The following is a 17,125-nucleotide window of genomic DNA, read 5'->3' as shown; positions in this document are numbered from 1 at the left end:
TCTCTCATAAGATTGGTAAGCATCATTTGGATGACCACCACATGTGCCTGAGGGCTTTCACTGGCAACTGGAGCCCACCCCCAGGGGGGTGGAACTGGAGACCCAGCCAGGGCTCCACAGGCATGGCATCTGTTCTATTTGTCATCAGTGCACATGTTTCCATGGAGCATCTGTGCAGGTGGTGATTCAACCGGGAGACCTGGGAGCATGACCGGTCATTTCCTGCCACTCTGCTCAGTCACTAGTTCCAGCCTGGTTTCCACGCTCCCCCACATCACTACTGGCATCTGATAAGCCATGTAGCTTGGTGGTGAAGGTGACCCAGGGTGGCTGTAAGAGAGCTGCCACTATGAATGAAGCATACAAGAACTGTGGAGAGGTGCCGCTGAGAAGATGGGGGCCCATCAGCTGGGCTGTCCTGTTTCCCCTTTTGCAGTTTGCAGGGGCAAAGTGTTGGCTTTGAGGCTTTTGCCTTCCACTAGCCTTCTACCATGTGGGTATTGAATCAGGAGCCCTGGCCATGCTATCCCGGTGGCTTTCTACTGAGTTACGCCTGCTTATGTAATGGTCTCTTTCTGGCTCCATGTTGCTGGAATTTATTTCGGAGCTACAGGGGAACACCTAATTCCTTTTGGCATGCCTCCTTTGGACCTACCCTCTTGGCCCAGTAGTTAGGAAGCTAGTCTTGGGGGGGCTGTGGGTTTGAGTCTGGCCTCTCTCCCCCCCCCCCTTTTAATTTCTTTTTCAGGGGAAGGGTGTGTGTGGCTTGGGGCAGGGATACTTGCATGTGGGTACAATAACATAAGAACATAAGAAGAGTCAATAGTCCATCCAGTCTAGCATCCTGTGTCGCAGTGACCAACCAATTCCTCTGGAAGGCCAACAAAACAGCATAGGGTCTGAGGCCTTCCCCTGATGCTGTCTTCTTGCTCTGGGATTCAGAGGATTACTGCCTCTGAGCCCTGACCTGGATAGCCCAGGCTAGGCCGATCTTGTCAGATCTCAGAAGCCAAGCAGGGTCAGCCCTGGCTAATATTTCGATGGGCAACCTTCAAGGCATACCGGGGGGGTGACGCTGAGGCAGCCAATGGCAAACCACCTCTGAAATGTCTTTTGCCTTAAAAACAAGTCTAGCTCACCACCTAGTGGTACATCATGCTAAAGGAGCTAGAACTTTTGGCTGCCAGATAAACTTAGGATCTCCTGGCTATACTACACACACTGCCAGATGATGATGATGAGTGCCTCTGAATCTGGAGGTTCCCCTCAGTCACCATGGCTCATAGTCACTGATAGACTTATCCTCCATGAATCTATCTAATCCCCTTTTAAAGCTGTTTATTGCTATGGCCATCACTACAGCCTCTAGCAGCGAATTCTACATTTTAATCACTCTCTGTGTAAAGTATTTCCTTTTGTCCATCCTGAAGTTACTGCCCATCTGATTCATTGGATGCCCTCAAGCTGTAATATTTTGGAAGGAGAAAAAGTTCTCTTTGTCAACTCTTTCCAACCCATGCATAATTTTATAAACCTCTGTCATGCCCCCCTTTAGTCATCAATTTTCTAAACTGAAAAGTCCCAAACTCTTCAGCCTTTCTTCATAGGGAAGGTGCTCTAACCCTCTAATCATCTCGGTTGCCCTCCTCTGCACTTTTTGCAGCTCTGCAATGTCCTTTTTGAGATAGGATGACCAGAACTGTATACAGTATTCCAAATGAGGTCGCACCATAGATCTATACAGAGGTATTACAATATTGGCCATTTTATCCTCCATCCGTTATACAGAGTTTGCCTTTTTCACTGCTGCAGCACACTCGGTAGTGCTTTTGCTGCCAATCAGGCCCTTGCTGGGGAAGGTGTGAGCATCCTGTCTACTGTATGGCTGCCCTTCATGTATGAGGGGGGTGGGGTGGGGGATTGCTCAGGCCACATGCCTCGTTCAGGGTGTGCTGTTGCTGGGTCTTTCCCTGTTCTCCATCTCGAGGGGGTGGCATCAAGGAGCACTGGCAGGATTGATGGGCTGTGATTGGCTGTGCCCATGTATGCCACTCACATGGGGATCATTGGCTGCTGTTGTTCGATTGGTGGTTGTTGCTGGGGTTTGGTAGGGACTCCAACATGCTTTGCCTTATACAGGGATGCATGTTGTTATTTTACCCTGCAGAATGTCCATAGAGAATGAACTTATGGTGCTGTTTTTGTGTCAGCAGCTGGCTGCCATCACTGCAGCAGCCCTCAGGATTGGCCTGCCTTTATAAGTTAGTGTGACATGATGTACACTGGCACAAAAAAATCCTAGCTTCACACATATGCTAATATGATCCAAAATGGTGGTGAATGAACGTATCTTGAGCTCATGACAGATAGCTCAATGAACATGTCAACTCAGAGTGTGGCAACAGGGAAAACTGACAAACTCTGTGGAATGGGTTATCAGCATAGAGACTGAAAATACACGTCAGTATCACAACTCCCTTATATAGTAAGATGTACCCATCTAAAGTGTGGCTGTATTTGGAATAATGCATACAGTTCCAGTCACCTCATCTCTTCACAGAATTAGAAACAATACAGAAAAAGACAAGATCAGGTGGCAAAAGAAACTGCTGTATTAGAAACTGCTACCATTTATGGCATTTCAGTTTTAAAAGGAGGCATATGTTAATATATAAAATGATGCACGGTTCAGATATAGTGAAGAACATTCCCCCCCCCCCCGTTCTATAACACTATAATTGCAAGTGCCAAAACTGGGTTACAGGATAATCAAACCTAATCTAAGGCTAATCTGTCACCTCCATACTTGAGAGAGATGGATGGCAGGAGTCTCAATTAATTATTCTCAGCATTCTACAATTAAGGATACATCAATCTCCAGTTTTTACATATATATTTCCTTCACTGTTTCCCCCCAGAATTGAACTCAAACAAATGGTAACCATATAAACTAAGCTTATTATTCCAGTTTGATCCTTGAATCTGTTAAACATCTTCATTATGCTATATGATATCTTACTGCTCACCCTCTACCTACATGTATGGACTGGTAATTTCCCTTTTTTCTGTCTCTGCCTTGTCTGTAATTGGCCCTTCCTGGCAATTAAGCCCCCCTTCCTATATATAATGGCTGAGGAAATTCTGTTTCACTGTATTTGAAGAAGTGTGCTTGCACATACATACATAGACCTTTATTGGCATAACACAGCAGCAAAGAGAACAATGAAACAAATAGAAAATAAATAGCACGATGTAATAAATTATAACAATGTACACCATGCTTGCACACAAAAGCTTATACTTTGAATAAAACTTTGTTGGTCTTAAAGATGCCACTGGAATCAAACTTTGTTAATCTGTAACTAGTGATTTATGAAAGAAATCTGATCGTTTTGAATGTATACTTGTACAGCAATGCTTTGCTTGTACAAAAGAGAGCTCTGTTTTAATACAGTTAATTATAAATCATTGACAATGCAACTGCAGGTCACTCCTGGGATTGTGCTGCTGTGTTTTACTTGGTACTACTAGGAAGGTCCTACAAGGTGATGATGGTTATTTGCTATGTCCCCTGTGATCTTTGCTATCATAGAGTGCTATCTTGCTTCATTTCTTTTCAACATGTTGAGAAGATTTGTGGAGTTTTGTGCAATAAGGGTGACACCAAGCTATTACTTTCCCATCAAATACTTCCTCAACATCTGGTTGTGATTGGTGAAACTACTGAAGCTGAATGCTGTAAGACCTTTAAAGATAATCATCAGCTCCAGCGTCCATTGGAGGTGGTGGTCAGGAACACCCATCAAAGAGCAGCAAGAAGGCTGAGATTCCTTTTCTTTGATATAGATCTGAATTGCCCCAACCTGGAGAAGACCCTGATGCTGCAAGTAATTGAAGGAAAAAGAAAAAGGGGATGGCAAAGGATGAGATAGTTAGACAGTGTTATCGATGCAACAAACATGAAATTGAGCAAACTCCAGAGAATGGTGGAACACAGGAGGGCCTGGAGTGATCTGGTCCATGGGGTCGCAAAGAGTCGGACTCAACTGTGCAACTGAAGAACTACAACAAACCTGGATGGCCCAGACTAATCCTGTCTCATCAAATCTGAGAAGCTTAGCAGGGTCAGACCTGGTTAGTATCTGGATGGGAGAACACCAAGGAATCCCAGGATCACTTAGTAGAGACAGGCAATGGCAAATCACCTCTGTTAGTCTCTTGTCTCTTGCCTTGAAAATGGGGTTCAATGTGGCCAAGTGCAAGGTGATGCACATTGGAGCCAAAAATCCTAAATATAAATACACGTTGATGGGGTCTGAACTGGCAGAGACTGATCAAGAGAGAGATCTTGGTTGTAGTAGATAACTCACTGAAAATGTCGAGACAGTGTGTGACTGCAATAAAGAAGGCCAATGCTATGCTGGGGATTATGCACAGGGAGCGGTGGCGCAGGTAGTTAAATGCCTGCCTTGTAACATCATTCGAACAGCCACTATGGCTGTTCGAGTACCACCGTGGTCGAGGTGAGCTCTCGACCTTCGTCCCAGCTCCCGCCCACCCAGCGGTTCGAAAAGCAACTTAATTGCAAGTAGATAAATGGGTACCCACCCTTAGATGGGTGGGGGGCACCCTGTATGGCGGCTGGAAGAGCTTGTCAAGGATGGGCGAGTGGGCGTCAACATGGCAAATGGGGTTCAATGTGGCCAAGTGCAAGGTGATGCACATTGGAGCCAAAAATCCTAACTATAAATACACGTTGATGGGGTCTGAACTGGCAGAGACTGATCAAGAGAGAGATCTTGGAGTTGTAGTAGATAACTCACTGAAGATGTCGAGACAGTGTGTGACTGCAATAAAGAAGGCCAATGCTATGCTGGGGATTATTAGGAAGGGTATTGTAAACAGATCAGCCAATATCATAATGCCGCTATATAAATCAATGGTGCGACCTCATCTGGAATACTGTATGCAATTCTGGTCACCACACCTTAAAAAGGATATTATAGCTTTGGAAAAAGTGCAGAAAAGGGCAACTCGAATGATAAAAGGGTTGGAACACTTTCCCTATGAGGAAAGGTTAAGGCGCTTAGGGCTCTTTAGCGTGGAGAAACGACGACTGATTGAGGTTTACAAATTTCCTTAGGTTTAAAAATTCAATAATTCCTTATAATATATATTAGAGGAGACAATTTCCTTATCTTGCAAAAAATTAACAATAGAACAAATTGCTTGAAAAATTTTACAATAAACTTTGAAATTCTGAATACATGTAGAATAATCTATTTTACCCAGCATAAAGTGATTCCAAATAGAGTCATACCAATTTCGTACTGAAGGCCCTTTCTTCTGTTTCCATTTCTTAGCAATCTCTAACATCGCAATTGAGTTGTTATTGTAACCAACTTGATTTTATCTACTTGTTCTATTAAGCCAATTTCAAAAAGAATATTTTCTGGATTTTTGGGGATCTGTTGACCAACTATTATCTCAATTTGAAATAATACTTTATTCTAAAACCTTTGAATAAAGGGACACAACCAAAAACAATGCATGAAATCTCCCATTGAGCCACATCCTTTCCAACATTTTTTACTCAGATTTTTTGAAAACTTAGCTATTGTCGGAGTTAAATGGCTTCTATGTAAAATCTTAAATGAATTAAAATAGATTGTTGAAATCTTGGAGTTAAAACTTGGGGCCTTCCAGGCTTTTTCAAAATCATCCTTAGTGATTCTACCATCACAATCTGCTATCCATGCTTTTTCGCCTGATAAAAATAGTTCCTTTGTAAAGACAATAATAATGTATATATTTTAGATCGAAGACCTTTCTGACTTCTCTCTCTTTTCTTGGAAAGTAATTCTAGAGTGGTTGGAGGTGTTTCCCAATTTCACATTATACCTAACGATTCTAAAATATGTCTAATTTGATAATAATTTAACCAAGATATTTTTTCCTGCAAAACCGCCTCTATCTGTAGTTTGGAAAGAACTTGGCCATTCAATATAAAGTCCACCAACCTAGCAAAACCTACAGAATACCAAAGTCTAAAAGGAGAATTACCTTGAGCTGGGGGAAACCATACTTGATTGGTATAAGAAGCATATCTAGAGATTAAAAGTAAAAGGTCATTTCTATAGTTATCCCAGATTTTCAAAGAGACATTAAGAACTTGATTTTTTTAAATTAAAGGCGTTCTATTTATATGTACATTCCAAAAAGTTTCTAAGATTATACGGTTGTCACAAAAGGCTTCTTCAATATGTTGCCAGCTTGTTTCATTTTCTGGGTTTGCCATAATGACTCTAAAGAGTGTAGTAAAATTCGCAGCTTCATAATAGAGCCGCAGATTTGGAAAATTTAGACCTCCCTGTGTTTTAGAACTAGAGATCACTTTAAATTTAATTCTCGGGGAATTATAGGACCAGAAAATTTTTGTCAATGAGAATTGCCATTTAGATATCAATTTACTAGGAATAGGTATAGGCACAGCTCAAAATAAAAACAAACTCTTAATTATTTGTAATCTATCAATTTGTGAAAATCTTTGTTTATGTAAATATTTTAATTGACTTTTGATTTCTTTATAAAGGGCTTCAAAGTTAACATGGATGAAATCACTAAGGTCAAGTTTGGCTGGAATTTGAACCCCAAGATATCTCCATATGACTTCCTTCCAAGAAAATGGGAACTGGGAACCTAGTTGGTTTTTTGTTTCTCTAAGAATGTTAATAGGAACCATGAAAGACTTATTTACATTAATCTTCAGGCCAGAGAAAACATAAAATTGAGTCCATAGTTCTAAAGCCTTGAGTTCACAAGAAACTCCAAAGTTGTTACTGACCGTAATTTCTAGAGCTAATTTAAAGTGTCTCTAGCCACACAATAGCACAGTAAAAATAAAATGGAAGAGAAGAGAACAATGTACACCATTTTAGATCCCTACTGGGATAAGGGCAAGATATAAATTAAGTAAACAAAGGAACAAAATACACAGAATGACATACATAGAAAGGCAAAGGCTGCCCCATAATAGAGAAATATTTTGGATTTCCCCAAATCTTGAGGATCTTTTGGAACTGTACTACACAGTAAGGATTGAATAGGTTAGAAATTATTTTTAATCTCTGGCATATTTAATTATCCACTATATCAACTCGATATAGTTCAATGCATCATCAACAATTTACAACCCCTACTAGATTATGACAGTTCTCTTTCTCAAGTACTGGGGGGCAGGCCTTTTCTTGCACAGAGACCCCAATCTCAAACAACTCCTCACCCACAATGATACAACATCTAACTTGAACATGGACACTGGTACCAGAGCTTGTAATAAACCCAGATGCCAACTTTGCTGCCACATACACCCAGACAACACCGATCACTGAATCTAACAACGGCCCTGTTCACACGAGGGGTTTTGGGCCGGGAGAGGGACGGATCAGGGCCGCAGCAAACGGGCGCGATCCCACAGCAGCATCTGGGAATCGTGCTGCGCCCGTCCCCCATCCGTCCCTTCCGTTGAAAAAGCGCACCAAAAAAGAACCACCTAACCGGGTGGTTCAATCGAAAGGGCCGCGGCAAGTGCGGCCGTGGGATCGGCGGCGCGTCCTTGCGCCGGCGCATCCCTGGCTCCCGGCCGAACTGCGCATGCTCAAGCACGCGCAGTTTGGCAGCCTCCCCCTCTCACTCGTCTCTTCCTCCTCGACATCTGATCGTGCCGGGGAGCAACGGCGTGCGGCTCACGGGATCCGTGGGATCCCGCCCGCAGCGTCTCTATTTTGGTGCGGCTCTAATTAGCCGCACTTTAACCGGTGTTTTCCCTGCCGTGTGGCAGGGGGCCAACATCAACTAAACCATCTCAGGCTCATTTACTTGCTCATCTTCTAACATTGTATATGCCACTAAATGCCTTTGGTTCTCTACACAGAGCAAACAGGTCAAACCCTGGATAAATGTACACAAAGGATAAATGTACACAAATCTGACATCAAGAATCACAGGACTGAGAAACCTGTAGGGGAACACTTCAGCCTTCCAGGACATTCAATGGGTGACTTCAAAGTACCTGTTTTATTGCAAAGGAACTTCAGGAACAGACTAGAAAGGAAAATTGCTGAGTTACAAGTTATTACAACACTCAGAACAATGGCACCCCCAAGACTTAACATGGATATTGGGGTTTTTTTTATCTCACTACATATGCTAACCTCATTAAGTTCTCACACCTGTATTCTCACCAATCCCCCAGAACTGCTATACATCCTCTTTATTTAATTTCTCATTTGGAATAGTAGATTGTAATGTAATGCAATGAATAGTAGAATGTAATGTTATTTGGAATGTAGTTCTCTGATCTGGGGACAGAGGAGATAAACTGCAAAGCCAGTCACCCCACCTTAAAGAAGAGGATGCTGTAAGGTCATCTCTGCGCTTGAGAGGAAAGAAATGGAGCGTAATGGCAGTTACTCAGTTAATTATTCTCAACATTCCACAATTAAGAAGGGTACATCTGCCCATCTATCTCCGATTTTGATATATTTATTTCCTTCACTATGTTTTCCCTGGAATTAAACCCAAACAAATGGTAACCATATAAACTAAACTTGTTTTTCCTGTTTGGTCCTTGAATCTGTTAAACATCTTCATTATGCTCAGTGCTCCCTCTTAGCTGTGGAGTCTTGTGAGCAAAAAATCTACTTTGTGAGCTACTGGCATTAAAGTTGTGAGCAAGTGATTTGGCTACTGTATAAAATAGTTTGCTCTGGAACCATCCTTCCCGAGCCAAGACAAAAATCTGTGAACTGGAGACTAAAAAACTGTGAGCTAGCTCATATTAACTCAGCTTAGAGGGAACACTGATTATGTTGTATGCTAATTTGCTGCTTACCCTTTACCTATATGTATGGACTGGTAACTTCCATTTCATTGTATCTGAAGAAGTGTGCATGCACATGGAAGCTTATACCCGGAATAAAACTTTGTTGGTCTTAAAGGTGTCACTGGACTTGAACGTTGTTCTACTTCATCTTTAACATGTTTGTTCTACATCAGTGTGGTATATGGAGATGCTGGATGGAAAATGTTCCAAAATGGAAAATTTTCCAGTGGTTAGTTTTTCTGTGGAAAATTTTCCATTTCTAAAGATTCATTGTCTCAAAACAACAACAACAATGAATGGATGTCACTGCCAATAGAATGTTAGGCACACTCATCAATTTCAAAGTTAAAATGTGTGTTTTTCTGGTGGTGACCCCTAGGAATTGTAAAAGGGAGTACATGCATCATTTATTGAATTGTTAATGGGGGAAGATTTAAATAAACCTGCAAACATATGATAATACAAATTTTTAAAAAGCAAGGTATGAATTCACTTGATTGGCTGTACAGGCCAAATTAAATCCAAAGCTAAAATTCTTATTTAGACATCTTCTCTCACATGGTGGAAGTATTATTCAGTGCAATTGTGAGACCACTTTCCTGGGAGTAGGCTCCACTGAATATACTTAATTAGACCTGTTTAGGATTGTTCTCATTGCAATCACCAATTTGATATAGAATCAGGAAGTGATACTAAAGGGTGTAACAGTGAAATTGATAACACTCCACTGACCTCCATGGAACAGAGTTAAATTTTATTGAAATAGATTAATGGTCCATCACATCCACAGCACATTATGCACAGTACTTTGGGTATGCTAAAACTGGTATGTCAACATTTTCCAGTGCCTTCAGGTGGTCTTAAATATAAATAATGTAACAGATTATACTGCCTTAAAAAATTTACTAGTATTATTGCATTAAAAATAATTTCTACACAAATGTGTTTGGATATAATATATCATCCACACTTGCTTTATTTTCCCCCTAAACAAATATTTTTGTTACAGTAGTTGTTCCAAATGGAACATAAAATTAAAACAGGGTACATTTTGCATTTTGTCCACCAAGCACCTATCAAAATAAACATACTAAATCAAATAGTACTGTATTATGGCAACAGAAAAAATTGCAAACTGAGTTTTTTCTAGCAAAACCACATCATTGGTGGCCTGTAATGGCTAGTGTGTATGACAGAGAGACTCAAGCTCCAGTCTCCACTTTCCCATAATGCTCACTGGGTATCTTTGGGCCTACCACAACAGTCACAACAAAAAATCTGGAGTGCTCGTATTGGCACCATATTCTAATAAGAGGGTGGTGCATACCCACCACATTGGGCCTCCTTTTTTAGGGCTCTCCCAAAACAAACACTATTACCACACTGAAGAACCATTCAACAGATTTTAAAACTAAGCACTCTTGGTTCAAAAGAAACAGGGAGGGGGAGGAGAAAGAATACCTCTTGCTTTCTGGACAAAGTTATAAATGGATATACCACTAAGACAACTGACAATACATTAAGATGGGTAGCGGTGTTTGTCTGTAGCAGTAGAAAAGAGTAAGATTCCAGTAGCACCTTTAAGACTAACAAAATTTGTGGTAGGATATGAGATTAGAAAGAGAGACTGCTGAATTGCAAGTGATAACAAATGCATCCACCTGGACTGAATCAAGATTGAGGTTTCCAGTCTCATTACCAATGCTGATTTCTCCACGCCTACTACCTCTCTGCATATCACACCTAATCCAATCACACCTTCTATTGTCATTTGCCCACTAATGTCATTTGGATTTGAAATCACTCCACTTTCCAATATATAGGACAGATGAACTCACATTCTAGCTCTATCTGAAGAAGTGAGCAGTGATGCTGAAAGCTCCAACCCTACCACAAATTTTGTTAGTCTTTAAGGTGCTACTGGACTCTTTTCTACTACAGCTGACAATATAATAATTAGACAAAGGTATGTTCCACTTCGTACTGGGAAGAGCCAAAATTCTGACAAGGCACTCTGGAGATCTTGCCACGTCCCTGAGGGTGAGGCATGACTTCAGGGACATATTGGCCCCTTACTTTACCTGGGGAAGTCTTGGCAGGCTACTGACATGGAGGGGCCCAGAGCATGAGTACAAGGAGTCCCAAACGTAAAGAAGAGCATGATTAAGACAGTGCCGGCTTCGCCCTACCATTCTCTTCCCATAATTGGCCAGCTGGTGGAATAAAGAGTGCATAAGAACATAAAAAGAACCCTGCTGGATTAGACCAATGGTCCATCTAATCCAGGGGTGGCCAAACTGTGGCTCAAGAGCCACATGCGACTTTTTCACATATATTGTGCAGCTCCTGGCAGGGTGGCTGGGGAAGCAAAAGGGGGGAAGTGTTCCCATCCCTGGGTATGCTTGAGGTGAGGGGGGAGCAGAGAAAGAAAGCAACTTTAAGTGTCCTCAAAGCCCCCCCCCCCGTTTGGAGAAGGCATTTGTCTCTTTAAATCCCTTCTCCAAGTCAAGCCAGCCAGCGTGGGGGTGGAGTGAGGCTGAAGGACAAATTTAAAGTTAAAGTTGCTTTCTTTCCACCTCTCCCTCCCTCCATCCCCCCACCTATTTGCTTTCTTTGTTTTGCTCTCTCCCCCTCCCTCTATTTGCTTTCTTTCCACCTTTCTTTCTCTTTCTCCCTTTCTTTGTTTCTTCTTCTCCCTTCCTCCCCCCCCCTCCCCAACTATTTGCTTTCTTTGTTTCTCTCCCCCCCACCTCTTTCATTCTTTCCACCTCTCTCTCATCTCTCTCTTAGACAAATAAATATCATTAGCAAACAAATATCACTGGACAAATAAATATCATCAATATCTTGTTTTTACCCCTTTTGCTTCTATTTTTGGCAGTCTCATTTAAAGTTAATTTAAAAAAAAATATTTTGCATATTTTTCAATACAAACGTGTGTGTGATATTTGTTCCTGTCTTGCGGCTCTCAAACATCTGACGTTTCTTCTATGTGGCTCTTACCCTAAATTTGGCCACCCCTGATCTAATCCAGCATCCTGTCTCACACAGCCGCCAACCAAGTTGAAGTTCGCTAAGCTACCATAATGGCCCCTGGGGGCAGCACAGCCCCCATATATCACAAAATGACACGAGCCCAAGATACGCAACCTCAAGAACGGGCAGGGCCTCTCTACAGCCGTTTCACTCAAAACACCGGCTTTTTGAGTGATCTTGGTAGGTGACGGGCCCGAGAGCGGAACACACCGGGAGCTGAAGAGGACCGCCCAGCCCCAGTTACAATAAAGTAACCCGCCCCTAATCCAATCTTACCTTCGAAGCAACCACACTCCCTGAATCGCACAAAACCTTCACGACACACACTCACCGTGAGACACTAGAGGAGAAATCAATCGCTAAAATAGGCGCTGGGAGTTTGTCAGTCCGCGCACCGAATAGTCCTCCGACGAGGAAACATACGAAAAGGCTCCAATAAACGCTCCTCGTTGTCAGAAACGTTCCGACAGAGGGCTTTGTTTCCTACCCGGCTGAATGGGCTGAAACTCACACAGGAAAAGGGCGGCGGGGGGGGGGGGGGGCCCGGGGGGGGGGGGGGGGGGGGGGAGCCCGGCTAGTGAGAGACGCTGTCGCCATGGCGACCCACTGGCGCTTAGAGCAAGCGGCATTGCCGGGACACGCCGTTAAATGAACGTTTCGAGTCATCTTCTCTTCTTCATCACGAGTCAGTTCTTCGTCCCTGGGAAACCGAGAAGCCCCCCTGCCGCCTATTTACACCCAAGAGCCTCAGCGTAGCCCTTTCTGGGAAGGCACGCCCGCTTGTCTGGTTCTGCCCGCCTGAGCAGCCTGTGTAAGCCGTCAACCTCTGGCCCAGACGCACGAAATCTTTGCCATTTTCATAGATTCAGGTGGGTAGCCGTGTTGGTCTGAAGCAACAGAACGAAGTTTGTGTCCAGTGGCACTTTTAAGGCCAACAAAGTTTGATTCTGGGTACAAGCTTATACCCCAAATTAAACTTCGTTGGTTTTAAAGGTGCCCCTGGACTGAAACTTTGTTCTTTTTCCATATTCAGTTTTGCTCTCCAAATCAAGAACTCCTGTCAAAATTTGGTGAGGGAGAGTGAGTTATCCACATTGTTGAGTCAGGCTTTAGGGATTGTCTTAAATTCTTCGTCACCACTCTAGAGGAAAGAAAGGCAGGGGAGACAATGACATGATCATTCCAGATGAGTGAGAAGTGCTCAATCAAGTAAGGTATGGGAAATGCTTTTCTTTTGCTTGGATTAATTTGACAATATAACACTTTACTAGTGTTTCTTTTTATATTACAGTTGTTTGCAAAGGCTTTGCAGTTGTTGTTATGGTTACCCTCACAGCAACCATATCAGCTGTGTCTCTAATATTCATGATGGGGAGCTGATTCTGGAAGGCACTGACTGCAGTGAAACTGCTTTGTACTGACCCACCTACGTCACTGTGCCAGGAGTACTGGAATTCAGCATCTTCCTGAGATCAGTTTCACTCCCAGCTATGTTTGGAGCCAACTGGGCCATTTTTTACGCAAAGCAATCTTGCCAGCTGAGTCTTTTCTGTATCTTTTTTGGCTCACACCATTTTGCAAAATGGAAAGAATGTTTCCATTGTTAAACAAGCATTCCTGAAGAGACATGTCTCTGATTCAAAAAATGTCTTGCATCATCATATGAGGCATGTATAGAGTATGTCTTGTAGCTGTTTTGTGCCCCGGAAGTTTAATTCCTTTTTGCTGTACTCCTGAAAGTTTCACTTGACTTGATTTGACACATTCACTCAATAGGCCCAATAAAGTTACAAATTCATCCAGTTAAGTTCCTAAACTGCCAGATCTATCATTCATGAGGGCCTGCACAGCCCTTACCTTGTTCTAGAGGCACTTTTCTAGGTTTCTGGTTCCCCAAATCTACCCTTATGAGTTGGGGGACTGTTGCACTGGCTTGCAGTCATTCAGCAAGCTTCCATGGCAGAGCAGGGATTCGAACCTGCCCCCCCAGGTCCTAGACTCATAGTAACCACTATACAATAATATGTGCACAGAATAAACTTGTTAGAATTTGATTCCAGCCTTGAGATACCTCCTTACACTCTTTTCCCCCATGGGCCAGCTGCTTAGTTTATTCTATTGTTCATATAGGAAAGGCTGAAGAAGGGAAGACAGTAGCCATTCTGCAGACAAGGAACTTCTTTGGTACTCTCTCCTGGGGAAGAAAAGGGTCTTTCTGTGTCACACGTGTACACACACTGACCACTAGGATTTGAGAAAGTTTTGGGTCATCCAGTCAGGGACACAAAGAATTAACCCCTCTAATATTGGCAGGCCTACCTAAAAACAGAGCATCCAAACGTACTTGGAGTTATGCACAAAGCTTTGCGAGATACATACTTCCAACAATGGGTCCCAGGCCCCAGTCATATTTGTTGTAGGACAAAATTTATGCATTTGCTTGGCTCTGTGCTTTAGCTCTATTTATTTATTTGCTGTTGATATGCAGCCAATTTATGGCAACCCTGTTGGTTTTTCAAAACAAGAGACATTCAGAGGTGGTCTGCCATTGCCTGCCTCTGCATTGTGACCCTGGTATTCCTTGGTGGTCTCCCATCCAAATACTAGCCAGGGTCAACCCTGCTTATCTTCAGAGATCTGAGAAGATTAGCTTACCTGGGCTATCCAGGCCAGGGCATCAAGAACATACTGTAAGCCTAACTACTACAAGCTTAAAATGAAGTGATGTGGAAGAATGCACTCACGTTCAGAACTGGGCTCTACAAGGTAAAAAGGTAAAGGTTCCCTTGTTCGAAAGCCAGTCGAATCCGACTCTAGGGTTGCGGTGCTCATCTCCGTTTCAAAGCCGAAGAGCCAGCGCTGTCCGAAGACGTTTCCGTGGTCATGTGGCCGGCATGACAAAACACCAAGGCGCACGGAACGCTGTTACCTTCCCACCGAAGTGGTCCCTATTTATCTACTTGCAATTTCTTGCTTTCGAACTGCTAGGTTGGCAGGAGCTGGTACTAGAGACAGGAGCTCACCCTGTCTTGCGGCACCCAGGTCTTGAACCGCTGAACTACTGACCTTCCACAGCCTGCAGTTCAGCGACTTAACCACTTGAGCCACCGCAGCTCCATGGGCTCTACAAAGCAAGGTGTTATTCTACAAATGCACTCCCAGAAAATAGCTACTTTTTTATCATGGACTTTCTTGTACACAGAAGTCTTTCTCCATGTATAGCTGAAATGGAAGAGACAATCACTGCTTTTAGTAGATTTTGGAAGAAAAAATTCTCTAAAAAGGTAATAGCCTGGATTCACATTGATTTAGAAATTGAAGTTTTGGATCCTGTAAAACATTTTCATAGATGGAAGAGTTTCTGACCACAGAACATGACTTTCTTTCCTCCCCCTCCTTCTATAGCCCACTATAAGGCTGAGAGAATGTGAGTGGCCCTAAGGTCAAACATCAAGTGGGAATTTGAATCCTAGTATCCCACGTTCTAAACTTGATAGAATTAATTTTAGCAGTTTGTTGATGCAATATAATTTAAGTACCATAAATTATTCAATAAAAATAAGTGAAGAACAAAAATTTAAGTTTCAGTATTTTAATTGACAGTAATTCTTAAGTCAAGCATAAAATTGGAGCGAAACTTCTTTATGGGGTGCCCATTTGGATCACTGCTTTTAACAAAATGGTAGAACAACTTCAATCCAACTTTGTGAGGAAATAATTAGGGCTGCCTCTGTGTGTTTCTTATGCTGCCATTTGTTTGGAAGCCAATTTGATACGCTTGGAAACAAGGGCTTGGATACTTACTTTCAGATTTTGGTTACATCTGCATTTCAGGAGCTGCCCCAATAGCCTTATTCCATATCTGCTGAAAGAGTCTTATTGTTCTAAGTGGTTTGCTGCTATAGAAAGGAAAATCGTTTCAATAGGCATATGCCTGAATGATATGATTTCCTTATCTGAAATATACATCTTTGCTCTGTGCAAACAGAGATTAATTGATATTGAAATGCAAGAGCTTAGAGCTTTGGCTTCTGGTAGATGTTCTCCTTTAAGATGGGCATATTTTCCGATCAACACCCCAGCACAATACTTATCGGATCTGACTTCCCCAAAGCTGCATAGAGCATTTATGCTGGCCCGTTTTAATGTGCTCCCGTCTGCGGTTTTAGCAGGAAGATTTAAGAAAATCCCCTACTCTGTAAGGTTCTGTGATTGTGGTTCAGAGGAGATTGAAACAATCGAACATGTATTTCTCTATTGTACTTTGTATGAGGACATTCGGGCAGCCTATTTAGAAGATATTCTTAAGAATGATGCCAAGCAATCCGATGACAGAATGTTGTATCGTTTACTGGCTTCACATAACATAGAGGTTATTGAAGCGGTTGCTAAGTTTTGTAACAGCCTTATAATGAGGAAGATGTGTGTTAAACCCATGAACTGAATGGCGATTGTGTATGATTCTGATCTATGCCAATAAAGGTTTTTATCTGAACTGAAGTCAAGAAGAATTACTGTAAATTAAAATACTGAGACTTTTAAATTTAAAATGGCCTAATCGTTTTTTGAGCTTCGAAATTATAATAGTTACAAGTAAGGGGACCCGCGATACTTGCGAGGGGGGGAGAAGAGCTCCACGCAGAGGAGGAGGAGGAGTCAGCAGCAGCAGGTAAGCCTCGCTGATCTCCTCTTCCCCTCCCCTCGGTCTCCTCCACCCCACCCAGGGCTGGCTCCACGTGCTTCTGCGCCCTAGGCAGGTGCAGATGCCAACCTCCCGGTGGGGCCTGGGGACCCTTTTGCTGCCGCCACCTCCCCCCAGGGGGGAGGGGGAGGGCAGGTAAGCTGCGGCGCGGGTCTGGCTCGGTGGCGCCTATATCCAGAGACCTCCACTTAGACCTGGGGGGGGAGAGAAGAAGAAGAAGAGGAGTTCCAGGGAAACCTGCGGGCCACTCGCACCCTGCTCGAGGAGCAGCAGGCCTCTCTCCCTTGGTGGTCTCCCATCCAAATACGAACCAGGGGCAACTCCGGTTCACTTCCGACTGTGGCAGCTCACTAGGGACTCAGGCAAGAAAACACATTTTCCATCTACCGAATACCGGAGACGTTTTAACTAGTGATGGCAGGGAGTAAACCATGGGAGAGCAGGTGCTTTCTCAATGAGCTGTGGCCCCACTGCTTTCAAGAGAACATACGGACCTGCCTCAG

General features: G+C 43.0%; 1 protein-coding gene across 2 annotated transcripts in view; it reads right to left on the bottom strand.

Moving 5' to 3' along the window:
* DNAJC24 (DnaJ heat shock protein family (Hsp40) member C24) overlaps positions 1 to 12,333 on the bottom strand; it is a 78,355-nt gene extending 66,022 nt beyond the window's left edge. The window contains exons 1-2 of one of the 2 annotated variants that reach the window (XM_015428530.1): positions 12,252 to 12,333; positions 6,064 to 6,107 (exon numbers count right to left, since the gene is read on the bottom strand). The gene's annotated coding sequence lies outside the window, so the exon portion shown is untranslated. The remainder of the gene's footprint in view (positions 1 to 6,063; positions 6,108 to 12,251) is intronic. The other variant, XM_015428523.1, reaches the window with a different exon arrangement.
* Positions 12,334 to 17,125: the final 4,792 nt, after the last annotated feature.

Source organism: Gekko japonicus, unplaced genomic scaffold, assembly GCF_001447785.1.
Source record: "Gekko japonicus isolate JY-2015 unplaced genomic scaffold, Gekko_japonicus_V1.1 scaffold687, whole genome shotgun sequence".
Lineage (NCBI taxonomy): Eukaryota > Metazoa > Chordata > Lepidosauria > Squamata > Gekkonidae > Gekko > Gekko japonicus.
This window is presented reverse-complemented; position numbering and strand designations above follow the sequence as displayed.